The sequence below is a fragment of the Vulpes vulpes genome, chromosome 13, assembly GCF_048418805.1.
Source record: "Vulpes vulpes isolate BD-2025 chromosome 13, VulVul3, whole genome shotgun sequence".
NCBI lineage: Eukaryota > Metazoa > Chordata > Mammalia > Carnivora > Canidae > Vulpes > Vulpes vulpes.
In genome coordinates, this window is record NC_132792.1 from 43,626,546 (window position 1) to 43,643,344 (window position 16,799).

Below are 16,799 nucleotides of genomic sequence, written 5' to 3' on the forward strand. Positions count from 1 at the left end.
CTCTTCTACAAATGGCATTACAGTGCTGGGGTTTTTAGAAATTTATACTTTATTTATTCAAGGTGTGAATTCTACAATATTTTAGCCATTCATCTATCCTAGACAGTCCTCATTTCACCAATGATAATGAATAAGCACACTGGGTATATTTCAATGAATATATTTTAAGTGTTAAGTAACCATTTTGAAAATGTTGATTCCTGGTGAAATAGACTTAAAATGCTAATACCCACACCCAAGATGTGTATTAGAGTTCCTTCACACACACACACGTTTATATGGAACTACTAGATCAGAGTGGCTGTACCATTTCACATTCCCACCAACAGTGTAAGAGGGTTCCCTTTTCTCCGCATCCTCTCCAACATTTGTGGTTTCCTGCCTTGTTAATTTTCCCCATTCTCACTGGTGTGAGGTGGGATCTCATTGTAGTTTTGATTTGTATTTCCCTGATGGCAAGTGATGCAGAGCATTTTCTCATGTGCGTGTTGGCCATGTCTATGTCTTCCTCCGTGAGATTTCTCTTCATGTCTTTTTCCCATTTCATGATTGGATTGTTTATTTCTTTGCTGTTGAGTTTAATAAGTTCTTTATAGATTTTGGAAACTAGCCCTTTATCTGATACATCATTTGCAAATATCTTCTCCCATTCTGGAGGTTGTGTTTTAGTTTTGTTGACTGTATCCTTTGCTGTGCAAAAGCTTCTTACCATGATGTGGTTTATGTATACAATGGAATATTCCTCAGCCATTAGAAATGACAAATACCACCATTTGCTTCAATGTGGATGGAACTGGAGGGTATTATGCTGAGTGAAGTAAATCAATCGGAGAAGGACAGTGTATGTTCTCATTCATTTGGGGAATATAAATAATAGTGAAAGGGAATATAAGGGAAGGGAGAAGAAATGTGTGGGAAATATCAGAAAGGGAGATAGAACATAAAGACTCCTAACTCTGGGAAATGAACTAGGGGTGGTGGAAGGGGAGGAGGGCGGGGGGTTAGGGGTGACTGGGTGACGGGCACTGAGGGGGGCACTTGATGGGATGAGCATTGGGTGTTATTCTGTATGTTGGCAAATTGAACACCAATAAAAAAATAAATTTATTAAAAAAAAAGAACTGCTAGATCAACAAAACTACTAAAATAGATCAACATACTACTAATATAAATAATAAGAAATCTACATATAGCTGTCTATTGGTCTATAACCCAATAATTATGCTATTTATGTTTGGAAGGGTGGAAAAACTGTCTATTCTAAAAAATCTTTACTATTTTTCAAGCAGCATCCTACATGCAGACATAGGTAATACTTTTTTTTTTTTTTTTGACATAGGTAATACTTATACATGCTTGAGACAATGTCAGTTCACAACCGTCTCAGGAGCGTGCCTTGTGTAATCTAAAAGTGGCCCCATATACAGAGGGGCAGGGAGAAGAAAGAGGCAGGCCATTCCACATTGGTAGGTGGCAGTTTTAAGAAGCAGAGGGAACTTACATACAAGGGTTGTCATGGGCAGTATCCAGGCAAATGTATCCTCACACCCACCTGCCAAATCTTAAAACTTTGAGATGTAGAGGGATGCCTTAACTGGGGACAGTCAAGTACACTGTGCAGCAGGTGTTCTCAACACCATATAATTATCTCAAGGATATGTCCTTGGAGCAGCCCCCAGGAGCAGGAAAGGCAAGCAGAACCCACATTGCAAGGACAGGGGAGGAGGTGAGGAGTCTCTGAGTACCCAGGTCCAGCTCACTGGTCAACTGGTGGTCACATCTTTTCTGTGACCTGACACAACAGACAAGTTAAGCAATCCATCCCAACTCAGCATCAATTAGCGGGGGCATCTAGTTTCCCTAAATTAGAGCTCTGACCATGGGACATTTGCTTAAAAACCTCTGATGCCTCCATTGTCCATGTCCTCTCATCTTTTTGACACCTTTTAAAATTGCCAATTCTCAGGCAGCCCAGGTGGCTCGGCAGTTTAGCACTGCCTTTGGCCCAGGATTGAGTCCCACGTCGGGCTCCCTGCATGGAGCCTGCTTCTCCCTCTGCCTGTGTCTCTGCATCTCTCTCTCTCTCTCTCTCTCTCTCTCTCTCTCTCTCTCTGTGTGTGTGTCTCATGAAAAAATAAATAAAATCTTAAAAAAAAAAATAAAATTGCCAATTGTCTATGCATAACCCCCAAAGACCAACCCAGCTTTAACTAAATTGGCAAATGCATCCTGCCTCTGAAATCACTAAGTTGAAAGTAGAAATATGTGTGGCCTAGACAGTGATCTTGTGTTGCTCAGTCCTCTTCAGCTTAACTGAGCTTCTGCATTGCTTGTTCTTTATCTTTCTACTTTCTTTCCCCAACTTAGCCACAGTCTTTGATCCTGCCATGCTGTGCTTCATTCCTCATACCTGACTACTACCCAAAATGAATATTGACCAAATGGAGTATATCACCAGGCTCATAGCAGAGAGGGTTTTTTTCCCTTAAAAAAAATTTTTTTAACATGCTACAGGCAGGCACAATGGCCCTACAGAATATCAAGCATGAGAAGAAAGGCAGGTCAACAGTGAGGGATGCTATACTGTGTAAAAACTGTACACATAGAATGTGTGTATAACTGAAGTTACATAGTATCACCAAAAACTATTGATAATACCATAAAACTGTCTGAAAGAACAATATGTTTATGTTTTGCAACCCTAATAAGGTAAGAAACACTGAAATATCATGAATTTCTTGAATCTCCCCCTCAACATTAGTTTCTTAGTATTATACTTACACCAATACTACCAAAATCACTTGCATGTTAGCAACTCAATATTTTGGATATTTTAGATAAACATCTAAATCTCATCTAAGTAATATGATTTAGGTACACTTAAATGTTCAAATATTTAAAATATGTTATTTAGATGAGATTGAGATACCTCAGGTATTTTGTGGATTCATTGAAAGAATAAGAAGAAAAAAACAGAAAATGGGTAATAAATGATAAGGTAATCTATCACTAATGGGATTAGAGAAGATTATTCCCTATGACTAAATGGCTAAATAAAATAAGTTAAAATTAATTAGATGGATAGTATCGAAACGTTACAGCAATCTACACTGTTGTACATCTTAGACCCTAGCAATACTCCAGGAATTATACTAAAACAAACAAAGTGTAAATGAATCTAGTTAGAACAAAATATATTAATATGATTTTGTTGAAGCTGATTTTTGTAAACACATTCTCATTCAATGAAATTTAGTTCACATTGACTTTCTATTCTCATCCATTTTCATTAGATGTCTTGATAATTGCAAAAGTTTATTGAACACATGAGTCATCCTTTCTTCCAAGCCTCCATTTCTTCAGGCAAATTGTAATTTTCAATATTCAAGTTCTCATTTTCCATCTGATGATTTGTATATTACAAATAATAAATTATTGAAAGTTATTATTTGTGTTTGGTGGCTATGTAACATGGTCACTTTGGTCTCTGTGGCGTAGATTAAACTGAACAGGCATTCCCTCCTTTTACATTAATGTCTGGAATTTTAAATGTATGATAAATTAACCAGAAGGTTCACAATGTAAAAGAGGATTGCAAAACAAGTTACTCTAAGCACTTGTCTTATTCAGACCACGGGGACATTTTATCAATCTGGCTTATTACATAATCTTAAATAATGTGAATTTCGACATGATGAATCTTGAAGAGAATAATTTTTAATTTTATAATGTAAATGATTTTGTAGTTTACAAAAACCAAGAATCTTTGAGGATAATGTAGATACTCTTAGCTGACACTAAGTATGAAACAGGTGCTTTTTGTTTGTTTGTTTGCTTTGTTTTTTTACACTTATACAATCAAGAAGGTTGGAAGGCCTACAAACTATCTCAAATTCTCTTTTCTTTAGCCTCTATGGTATACTACTGGATCAGCTTTACCCAACCATCCGTTAGTTAGTGTAAATGGCCAACAAAGGGATTTGCTGACATGTTAGACAATTCTATACATGAATAGTAGAAAGTGCAGAGCAGAGCATGCCCTGGATTTGAGGGCTGCCATCTGCAAGCTGTGAAATCTTGGGAAATAAGAAGACAAACCTTGGGAAAAGCCACTCAACATCTCTAAGCTTCTGTTTCCTCATTTGCTCAATCTAATGTACTAGATTGCCTCAGGACCAAATGAGATAATGTCTGTGAGAGTTCTTTGGAAAATGAACTGTCAAACAAATAAAAGCTAAGTGTTATTAGTTTTCTATTGCTTCTATCACAAATTATTGGAAACTTGCTGGCTTAAACAATACAAACTTTATTATTTTACAATTCTGTAGGTCAGAAGTCTGACAAAGTCTCACCAGTCTAACATCAACACAAGGACTATGTTCCTTTTTGGAGGCTATTGGGAAGAATCTATTTCCTTGCCTTTCTTCGTTTTGAGAGGCTGCCGGTACTCCTTGGCTCCCAGACCCCCTTCCTCCATCTTCAAAGTCAATTACATTGAATTTTCCCCTGATCCTTCTTCAGGGATGCACCTCTCTGTCTGACTGTAAGCTGGGAAAAATTCTCTGCTTTTAAGCACTCATATGATTAGTTTAGGCCCACCCAGGAATCTAGGATAATCTCCCATCTCAAATTCCTTCACCTTAATCATTTCTGCAAAGTCTCTTTTGCCATGTAAAGTAATGTATTCACAGGTCATAGGGATTAGGACATGGATATCATCCCTGGTGGTGGGGGAGCATTATTCAGCTCACCACACTAGGTATTATTCTAATTAAATGAAGACCCATCTAAGCTCTCCCCAGTAATCCCAACTCCACTGAGATTTTTCCTTATAAATATTTATGCAATTGGGTTGATCCATATTATCATATATGGTCCATACCATCATACATTCACAGGTAACTTTATAATTGTGCTTAATTTGCATCATATATTTGCTTCTTCTCTCCCACTAGTAATCAAGTTCTTCTACCATACAAAGTTTAATCTGTAGGTAACTAAGGAATGTCAGTTATTAAGGGTAGATTAATCAATGATAGCAGGAGAGACCAAAGGTCGACAAACTCAAGTATGTGTTTCAAACATATCACAGGCAAGAGGACCAGAACGGTAAGTGAAGCCTGGATAGGTTGGAGGGTCTTTGGGCCCAGACCGTCTAGGTTCAAGTCTCAGATTTCACACTGTTGGTAGCTGTGCATTCACAGTCTAGTTGCTTAATACTCTTATGCCTCTATTTCTTTAACTGTAAAACAGGGATAATAATTGTCAATAACTTAGAGGATTTTGTGAGGATGAAGAAATACAAGTAAAACTCCTAAAGCCTTGATAAGAGTGTCCAGCATATAGTAGGTACTCAGTAAAAGTTAATTAACTATAAGCCAAACAGCAAGCTTCTCTGGGCCCATAATACCAATCCTATGTATTTCTCAGACTTCATCTGACATTTGTTTTTTTCTTTTACAGTGGTCCAATAATAGGCCTTCAAAGAAAAAGCCATGAAGAATTTGTCTTTTGATTAGAAGAATATTTGGCATTTTTTTCCAAATCATAATTAGACAGAGATTTGCAATTTCTCTTTGTAAATTATCTGGCTCTTTTTATACTCCTTCTTACTACTATCATCTAACTTTGGGGGCACTGCTTTGCCATTATCAACTGTAATCAAGAGTGAACTGAAGGGGGAGGAGAGAGGAGGAGAAACCCAAATCAGCTTTTTTCTGTTTCTGTGGAACCACATAGTTAGAAGTTTAAATCTACTGGCCATCAGAAAGTTTTGCAATTATCTATAGATTTAATATCTCTGTATTTTTGTTATTCTCAAAGTATAAAAGAGAATTGAAATTTGAGATTTTATCTTTTCTCCCACTCAGAGGAATAAATCACAGACATCCACAACACAGGCATGTTTCTGAGGCATTCTGAAACTTTTAATTGCATGAGACTGAGAGAAACCACTCCACTATGTCTATCCATACAACAGAATAAAACTTTAAGCTCTGGAAACTTTAAGTAGAAGTCATCCTCTTGAAAGGGAAGCTGTTATAACGCTTTCTCAGATCTATTATGTCTAAGGGCTCTACAGACAAGCACACTATAGGTTCTTGAGAAGTTCATGATTATTTCAGTGATTCTGGTCCTTTCTGAACAGCCTATATGCTATCTTCCTTTTCATGGGAGAACTGCAAAGGAGTACCTCTCTCTGGTAAGGTCTGCTTTTCTGCTCTATTGATGTTTTCCAGTACAGAAACATTTCACGCCTTCTCCGATGCTCCATTATAAGTTCTAGTTTTCAGCACTTTATAAATCATCTATAAATATTCACTTGTGGTAGAAGAGACTCGACAGGATTTTCAGTGATCACTTAAGGAATTATGGAAGAAATTATATTTTACAGTTTATGTGTTAGAAGAGAGAAGAAAAGGAGAGTGTGTTCATGGAGCAAAATGAACTACTTGGAAATTCACAATTTTAAACCTTATTTTCACAATACAAATGTATTGCTCATGATCTTATGGAACTCAAGGCAAATCCAAAAATATTTTTGGTGAGGTGTCCATAAAAATAAGTAAGTGAGAAAGTATTGGTTTTCTATGTATGTTACTGAATCCAAGCTCCTTTATTTGGAGGAGGCACTCATTGTTTATCTTGGTGTTAGAAAACCATCTGTAAGTTAAAACAGGGGAATTATGTTGTTGTAGATTGGCTGCCACCCAGTTTCCTCAACATATTTTGGCAAAAATTGTGATGGAGTACACACAAACCAAAATATATATTGGAAGGAGGAAAAATAAATAAGCAAAACACTGACTTACAAGAATATATAAAAAACAAAGATCTCAGAGAACATCATTACGGTCCTTTGTCTACCACAATCCATTTTAGTTTTATGATAAAACCTTGGGCATAGTTGTTGGATTTTTCTGGTTTTAGAAGAAAGAATTAAGTTACAACAACTCTTTAAATAAGTCTTGTTTGAAGAAGAAGAAACAAAAAAGGAGAAGAAGAAAGAGTAAAAGAAGAGAGATGATAATATCACACTTAAACCAATCAGCCCGATGTGGCTACTGCTTTGGGGTGTGATGGAAGGCTTTACAAAAAGACAGTGAATATATTTGCCTTAATTAAATGAAGACGGGTGGGGAGAAGACAAGACAAGCCAGTTATACTCAGAGAAACTCAGATCAATATACTTCAAAAGGTAGGATTTCTTTTTTTTTTTTTTTTAATTTTTTATTTATGATAGGCACACAGTGAGAGAGAGAGAAGCAGAGACATAGGCAGAGGGAGAAGCAGGCTCCATGCACCGGGAGCCCGACATGGGATTCGATCCCGGGTCTCCAGGATCGCGCCCCGGGCCAAAGGCAGGCGCCAAACCGCTGCGCCACCCAGGGATCCCAAAAGGTAGGATTTCTTTAAATGAGGAGACATGGATTTCTTAATGGATTGAAATTTAAACTGCATAATATTAAAACAAGACTTTTGAAAATGGAGTTACAATAGTACCAATGCCTTAGCACCTTGCAATTCTAAATCTCAGGAGACTGCAGACCACTTGCTTAAGTTAAAAAAAAATAAAAATAAAAACTAAAAATATCTATAAGCTAAGTAATTGTGATCATTTCCATGTTCCCAGTAAACAAAACAAAATATGGAGAATATACATGCTAAGGGAAAGGTCATATGATATTTAGGAAGAGATTTTGAACTGATAATCACTGATAGCTGTTAAAAATAGCTGTAGGCTACTTCATTCATTCTTCTTCATATGCGCTCAACATATACATCCTCTTTACTTGTTATTTAGGTACAGATAGAAAACATAATCTAGTTTTCACTTTTTAAATATCTGGCACACAAATATTAATAAGTTTTGGAGAGGAAATTAAAAGCCCACAGAATACCAATAAGCAGCTTTAAGAATGTAAATAAAGAATATAAATAAATCAAATTAGATAAATATAGCAATATACAAAAATATCCCAAATCACAATGAACATCATTAAAGTAACATTTCCATCTTAAACTCACTCTGTCCTAAAATTCAAATACCAGAATTACCTTATCTCTAGATATATCTGATTATCTCATTATTTAATTTTTTACTCAATAAATATTGATATCTCAAAGTGAATATTAAACATCTCTCTTTACCAAGTATCATACTGTACATATGAAATATGAAGATAAATATGGCTTAATTTCTGCCTTCAAGGGGCTTACAGTTGAGTAAAGAAGAAACACAAATATATTCATAATTGCAATGTGGTATAAGAGCAATCCACACCCATTATTCCTGTTTCTGATCATCCTTGTAGACAAACACAATGAAGTCACCCACTCTCCTTTTTCTACTTCTAAGAAAGTGGTTTTCAGATTCTAAAATTCATAAAAATCACAAGCTTGGAATCTTGTTAAAAGGTAAGAAAGTTAAAATGCTAAATCCACATAAACACTACGTGATTCCAGCTCAGTGGATGTGGTGATTCTAAGTCAGATGAGCTACTTTGAGTCAGATGATTCTGAGTCAGATGAGCCACTTCGAAGGACATTGATATAAAGTGCCCTTGAGACATGAGCAGATGTGCTCCCTAAAGGAGTCTGAGTGGTGTGGGCACAGAGCCCAAGTGCCGAAATCCAAGGGCCAGTATTTAAGAAATGGGTAACTCTGGCAACCAAATGGTCCTTATGTGTTGCTTTTGTCTTCTAGACTTTAAGAGCCAGCATGTTCAATTTTCATTGCAACTCTTCCCAGGTTTTGCCTTCCTGGAACCTCTGCTCCCAGTCATGGATGTCTTATCCAGTGCCTTGGACCTGAGAACTTCCAGTCAGTGGTGGGAAGAGGCTCTGATACCAAAGGGGGTCTCAACACCATTTACAAGGAGATACTTGGAATCTTGAATTCGAACTCTGACCGTGCTTTCCCATAGAATTATCATATGCTTAGTGGCTAATGGCTAAATTCTGTAAGACTGTTGGTTTATGTTCTACTTCAACTATAACATAGATTTAATGTGTTTGGTTAGCCTAGCATGAAACCAAACCAATTGCCTGTAATTTTAATTTTATGACAAAAATTTTTCTCAAGTGTGAAGGTACATCCTGTTGAAGATTAAGCAACACATCTCTTATGTGTGGAGGGTAGGGGTTCTCTGAAGACAATATATAAATAGATCTTCAGCATTTAGAAGTTGAAGACAATCAACTTTTATCGTCCAGAAAAGAGGATCAAATCAACCTTCATGTCTAAGGTCTAAGAGTGGAGGCTGTGGGATGCCAAGGGAAGACTGCTTTTCCTAGGAGCTTATCATTAACCAGTAGATTCTGAATCACATTAACTAGCACTAATCTATTGGATTCTTACCCATAAAGTCTTGTCATTTAGGAAAGACAATTCCATAAATACCAACAGATCTCACAAATAACAGTCCTCACTGAATGTGTAACGGAGAGAAGTGGTACAAAGATGCTAGGAACTTCATGCCTATATTTTTGGGCTCAGCTGTGGCACACTGAGCTGGTGAGAGAGCTGTGAATATCACTATTACAATATAAGCAAATAACTTAAAAATGAATTTAGACTCCCACTTAACCTGCAGTGTCATTTTGTCATTCTAAAAATTAACTATCATTTGTTTTTTGTTTCAAGGATATATTTTTTAAGATTTTATTTACTCATGAGAGACAGAGAGAGAGAGAGAGAGAGAGAGAGAGAGAGGCAGAGACGGCAGAGGCAGAAGCAGGCTCCCTAGAGGGAGCCCATTGCGGGACTCAATCCCTAGACTGGGGATCATGCCCTGAGTCAAAGGCAGATAGATGCTCAACTATCTGTCTGAGCCACCCAGGGGTCCCTGTTCAAAGGATATTCTTTATCACTTTTGGAGTTCACTGATCAAGGCACACTCTTATGATTTTTAAAAAGAGACTCACAAGAAAAATTAGGGAACGTGAACATGACAAGGACTTTTCTTGTTAATAGAAACAACTTGAAATCTGGGGTCTTGGCCCTTAGTGCATTTGGGTAGCCCTGGCATTCAATCACAGAGAGTGGGGATGCCCTCTGTGTATTAACCTTTTTCTCTATTCTGGTTTGACTGTAAGATATCATTTGCAAATTGAAAGGCTGATAATATCATGACAGAGTAACTGTTATTCTAGTTGATTTTCTTTAAAAAAAATCTTGCCATTCATTTGATGAGAGATTTCTTACCAGTAAGTGTATATTAAAAGGTACAATTAAGAAAAGTTTTCATTGCTTTGAGATAGTGATTAGGAAGGGCAAATTCTAATGGGATTTCTTGTTCCTTGAAGGAGAAAGTTTAACAGGATTTCAACTAAAGGAATCAGAATGAGAGTTCTACTAAATGGCAAACAACTCAAACATGAGCAGTCACATAAATCCATCAATGACTATTTATGTCAACAGGTTACTTCATAAACTCACTAGGGGTTCAGTGTTTCAGATGAACAGTTTGCATTTCAAACATCAGGTATTTCAAAATGGTCCATTCCTTTGGATTCTCAAGAAACCCCAAAATTGCATGATCAAGACATTTCCCTACAGTCATCTACTGTACAAAAAGTCAAAGGGAAAATATGTGAATGAAATTTAAAATCGCAAACACTGGTAGTGATGTGGGAAAGAGAGATTGCTCAATGAGTTCATTGTTTTGGTATTCCTCTGGGACACTTCACCTGTCGTTTTTGAATATCAACCTCTTCTATGGCTTATTTATGCCAGGAGAAATTTTCCCACTTTATTATTTTTTAGGGTAAATGCAGCATCACAGAATATAAATTAAATGGGAAAGACCTGGGAAAGGAAAAGTGTTGATCAAAAGCCAGCATTTTTCAACAACTCACACTGGAGCACAGGGATGCTTAATAACTGGATCTAACATATCAGACTCATCTTCAACTGTTCCTCCTCCCTTTCATTTCCAATAACCACCTATTCATTCTATTCTTTAAATTTTCTAATCTCACCATTTCTACATTCTTCATTATTTCTTATTCACTTCTAAATATCATGTCTCCTTTCTTCACCCTTCTCTAAGCTCTGTTGTTACTTTTTTGGGGTAACATCTTTATTGAGATATAACTCACAAACCATACAATTCAGACATTAAAATGTACAATTCAATGATCTTCAGCATATTCAGAGTTGTTCAAACATCACTATAGTCAATTTTAGAACATTTTCATCCAAAAAAGAAATACCGTGCCCTTTAGCAGACATCCTCCTTCCTTTTCTCCTTATTCTCCTTAGCCCTAAGCAACCAGTAATCTACTTTCTGTTTCTATATATTTGTCTATTGTGGACATTTCGTATAAATGGAATTATATTATGTGTGGTCCTTTGTGGCTGGCTTCTTTCACATAGTCGAATGTTTTCAAAGTTTATTCATATTATAGAATGTATCCGTACTTATTCCTTTTTATTGCTAAATAATGTTCTATTGTATAGATATACCATATATTTATTTATCCATTCACCAGTTGATGAAAATTTGGATTGTTCCCATGATTTAGTTACTATGAATAACACCCACTTAGAAGTTTTTGTGTGGCCATTTATGTTTTTATTTCTCTTGGGTACAAACCCAGAAGTGGAATTTCTGGGCCTTATGGTAGCTCTGTTTAATTGCTGGCAGAGCTGCCAGATTATTCACCAAAATGGCTGTATCCTTTTAAATTCCCACCAGGAGTTTATAAGAAATTCGCCACATCCTAGTGAACAGTTATTTATTTTTTGATTATTCCCATCATAGCAGATGTAAAGTAATATCTCATTGTGGTTTTGATTTGCATTTCCCTGATGCAATGGTGTAGAGTATCTTTTTACATGCTTATTAAACATTTGTATAACTTCTTTGGGGAAATATTGAATTCATCTGTTTTCATATCTGCCTTTCCTATTATAAGATTAAAAGCTCACTTTAAGTGCAAGTCTTATTCTCCTTAATGTTCACTAAGGTACCTGGCATGGTATTTGCTCAATGCCTTATGGGATTCCCAGGGAGATTTGGAGGTTCAAAGAGGTCAGTTTGACAATGTCCTAGAGGTATAGGTTTGCCTCTAGTGTTAGAATGTGAATCTCTCTAGTTTTATTTTTTTCTTTTTCTTTTTTTTTTTTTTCTCTAGTTTTAGAATGTGAATTTCAGAGATGACTTACCAGGAGAAACCTCATAGGGATTCTGATCAGTAAAAAGTTAGAGTCTAGACAAGCTATGGCATAAAGTCCAAATTGTACAAAATAAGATGGGTATTCCTGTCTGAACACATGAGCAGGAGTGTGATATCTGAAGTTAAATATAGCAGACATATCACAGGGTAACCCCTAAGGAATCGCTTTTTGTATAGTCCCCTTCCTTTGAATATAAGCAAAACCTGTAACTTGCTTTATAACCAAAAAGCATGGGCAGCCCAGGTGGTTCAGTGGTTTAGCGCTGCCTTCAGCCCAGGGCCTGATCCTGGAGACCCAGGATCGAGTCCTAAGTCAGGCTCCCTGCATGGAGCTTGCTTCTCCCTCTGCCTGTGTCTCTGCCTCTCTCTCTCTCTCTCTCTGTCTCTCATGAATAAATAAATAAAATCTATTAAAAAAAGAGCATAACAAAAGTAATGGGGTGATCACTCCCTTGAGTAGATTATATGACAAACAAGAAGGGATTTTGTATATATAATTGAAGTCCCTAATCAGTGACTTTAACTTAATCAGAAGGAAGGATATAGAGGGGAGAGCTGACCCAGTTAGGTGAGCCTACCTAGAGGGTCTAGAGATCAGGGGCTCTCTTTTTCTGGTCATAAAGAAACAAACAGCCATACTGTGAACAGCCTATCGAGAGGGGCAGCATATAGTTGCTATAAGCCTCAGTCCTAGAATCAGAAGACTGAATCCTGCCAACAACTTAATTGACCTTAGGATAGAGTCCTGAGTTCCAGATGAGGATGAAGCCTAACAACTTGATCACAACCTCATGAGGCCCTGAACAGAGAACTCAGTTCAGTCATACACAGATTTGTGACTCAGGGAAATTTAGAGATAATAAATGTATGTTGTTTTAAGCCATTAAATCTATGGCAATTTTTTATGTAGCATAGAAAACTATTATGTCAGAGTTCAGGTAATTAATAATCCTTGTTTTTTTAAAGATTTCTTTATTTGAAAGAAAAAGAGCGAGAGAGGGAGGGAGAGAGAGTGAATTGGGGAGGGACCAAGGAGAGGGAGAGAGAGAAACTTAAGCAGACTCCTCACTGAACATGGAGCTGAGGTATGGCTCAACATGGGGCTTGATATAGGGCTCCACGTGGGGCTCCACTTGGGACTCAATCCCACAACCCTGAGATCATAACCTGAGCTGAAATCAAGAGGTGGACGCTTAACTGACTGAGCCATCCAGGAGCCCCAGATTAATATCCCTTGTTAATGCAATTTCCATGAGTTGGTATATATGGTAGAGTCACCGAAGGAACCAAACCCTTCTAGAGAGTAGGCACTTCATAAATTACTGTTGATGTTGATCATGAATGAGTAAACAATCACGGTTTCCAGGAACTGTTATTCAAACAGAATGAATAAGTAAACTCCCAACAAAATCTGAAAAGGCTGTAATACAATTTATTATAAGTATTTTAGAGATTACTGCATATAAAAAATGGTCACATTTTAACAGTTGATCAATATATATTGCCTTCTTTGTGTGTATCATGATGTATCTACTATAAAAATACATGAATTTTATCCTTAAGAAGCTTACAAACAAGTAAGAGTAAAACACATAGTCCACAATAGCCAAACAGTGGAAGGAGCCTTGGTGTCCATCGAAAGATGAATGGATAAAGAACATGTGGTCTATGTATACAATGGAATATTCCTCAGCCATTAGAAATGACAAATACCCACCATCTGCTTTGACGTGGATAGAACTGGAGGGTATTATGCTGAGTGGAATAAGTCAATCGGAGAAGGACAAACATTATATGGTCTCATTCATTTGGGGAATATAAAAAATAGTGGAGGAGAATAAAGGGGAAAGGAGAAAAAATGAGTGGGAAATATCAGAAAGGGAGACAGAACATGAGAGACTCCTAACTCTGGGAAATGAACAAGGGGTGGTGGAAAGGGAGGTGGGTGGGGGGTGGGGGTGACTGGATGACAGGCACTGAGGGGGGCACTTGATGGCTGAGCACTGGGTGCTATGCTATATGTTGGCGAATTGAACTCCAATGGGGAAAAAAACACATAAAATGTGAAAAGTTGAAAAATAGGGGCCAGCAAATTTTTAAATGTAAAAATTAGTGCAGACAGTAGGGTTTGACATCTCATAGGTAGAAGAGACTATCATGGTTTAGAATCATCAGAAATTTTTCCAAGAGATGCACAATCTCAACTTGGAGGCTGAGATAACAAGTAGGGAAGAAAGACCAGTAAGAGGCAATTTTAAGGAGGCAAAAACCAAGGAAGAGGAAAAGTGATAGGAAAATGAGAGTGGAAGTGAAAGAGAAAGCAAGTGACAGAAGAAATGGTAAAAGTAGCAGAATCCAACTGCTTCTATCATCCACCTATATTATTTAATTATTCCAGTAAGAGTAAACTCTTTTCAAGTTCTGGTTGAAAATCATTTTTTCTAGAAATGCCACCAAAATTTTGCTAAAGCTTGCCTGGGAATTTTTCCCGTAGAACCTATTTAATTGCATACCATCATGTTGAAATGACAAGATTTTGTTCTGCTTTTGTTGTTGTTGTTGTTCTGGTTTTATTGTTGATTATATACCAAAGTTTATTTAGGCAGTATAATCTTAACATGGCCCCACATTCTGGACTGGAAGCCAGAGGACTTTAAATCTAATTCTGATGCAGCCAGCCATCAAAACAGTATGTCTTTGAGCCATGGTTTTCCTACCATAAGTTCTAAACACAGAGTTACTTTCCATTAACTCTGTCAAGACTGACATTCATTCTATGAATTACCAGTATTACCCTGATACCAAAATCATATAAAGACACCACAAAAAAAGAGAACTACAAGCCAAAATCTCTGATGAATGATGCAAAAATCCTCAACAAAATACTAGCAAACCAAATCCAACAATACATTAAAAATATCGTTCACTATGATCAAGTGGGATTTATTCCCAGGATGCAAATGTGGTTCCATATTTGCAAATCAATGCAATGTATCACATCAATAAGAGAAAAGATAAAATTCATATAAACAGATGCATAAAAAGCATTTAACAAGGTACAACATCCATTCATGATAAAAAAATACTCAACAAAGTAGATTTAGAGGGAACATACCTCAACATAATAAAGGCCACATATGAAAAACCCACAGCTAATATCATATTCAATGAGGAAGAACTGAAAACTTTTCCCCTAATGATAAGAACAAGACAAGAATGTCTACTCTCATCACTTTTATTCAACATAGTACTGGAAGTCCTATCAACAGCAATCAGAGAAGAAACAAAAGACATCCAAATTGGTAAGGAAGAAGTAAGACTTTCACAATTTACAGATGATATGATACTATATATAGAAAACCCTAAAGACTCCACCAAAAAACTACTAGAACTGATCAGTGAATTCAGTAAGGTTGCAGGTTACAAAACAAACTATATAGAAACTCCTATTTCTTAGGGGCACCTGGGTGGCTCAGTCGATTAAGTGTCTGCCTTTGGATCAGGTCATGAGCCCAGGGTCCTAGGATCAAGCCCCACAACTTGGGTTAAATTTAAAAAGACCACTACTGCCAAAATATGATCAATGTTTTAAATGTCAGCCCACCTAGTGGGCTCATCTAGTAAAGGAGCACAATTCTTATATTTCTTTTTTGTGTACTCCTGTAAAATCAAGGTTTATTTATTTATTTATTTGGATTCCCATTTGTCACAAGATGCTTTGGCTCATTCACAAAATTTGAATAAAAAGCTGAGATGAATTAATAAAATATCCAACTGTCTAAACCATAAAATCGCAACAGCAAAGCTGAAACAGTAGCGGCAATATAGAGGTGTGATTTGAAGACACAACCTGAAATACTCAGGTTGAAGAATAAAGGAGCTCTGTCTCTCATAGCACAAACAGCAACACAAACAGTGAAGTAAGTGTGCTTTATGTTTCTCCAAAAATAAAGTTCAGCTAAGGTGAAGTGAAATAAGTTTGAATAGGAGTTAGGATTTAAGTATTGGTTTACCTATAATCCAACTATTTACAAAGTACATTGTGGGAACATTTCAATAGTAGCACCAGTACAATGAACTCCAAAATACAAGATAAAAGACTACAAGTAACGAATAAAAGCGGTCAGAAATGGTGCCATTATATTAAAATACTCAGGAAGCCTATACCTCAGCTCTCAGCTTCCGAGCAGTTGGATCAAAATGGGAACTACCAAGGTAACTCTCATCCTCTAATAATAGAATGATGTATCAGCTTAGTAGGAAAAATTATTTCATTTCCTTTCAGTGCTCTGAGAGTAACCCATTCTATAGTTTTCCTTCTTTATTCTCTACCGAGTTATAACTTCTTAGTATAGATGAGAAGGTTCTTTTGGGCTTCTACCAGTAGAAATTCAAACAACTCTTAAGCTTAAGATTTGAAAGACGCACATCAGCAGATGAATGGATAAGGAAGTTGTGGTGTATGTATATATACACACCTACATACACACGCAATGGAATATTTTGAGGAAATCATGAGACATAAGGAAGTGCTGCCATTTGTGACATGGGTGGACTTTGAGGCCATTAGGCTAAGTGAGATAAGTCAGATAGAGAAAGGCAAAAACTGTATGATC

At 36.8% G+C, this 16,799-nt stretch overlaps 1 long non-coding RNA gene across 1 annotated transcript; it reads left to right on the plus strand.

Annotated features, from left to right (window-relative positions):
• Nucleotides 1–5,074: 5,074 nt before the first annotated feature.
• LOC140595055 (uncharacterized) lies at nt 5,075–11,869 on the plus strand. The gene is made up of 3 exons (XR_011996450.1): nt 5,075–5,109; nt 5,464–7,401; nt 8,753–11,869. It is a non-coding gene; the product is annotated as an uncharacterized lncRNA (long non-coding RNA).
• Nucleotides 11,870–16,799: the final 4,930 nt, after the last annotated feature.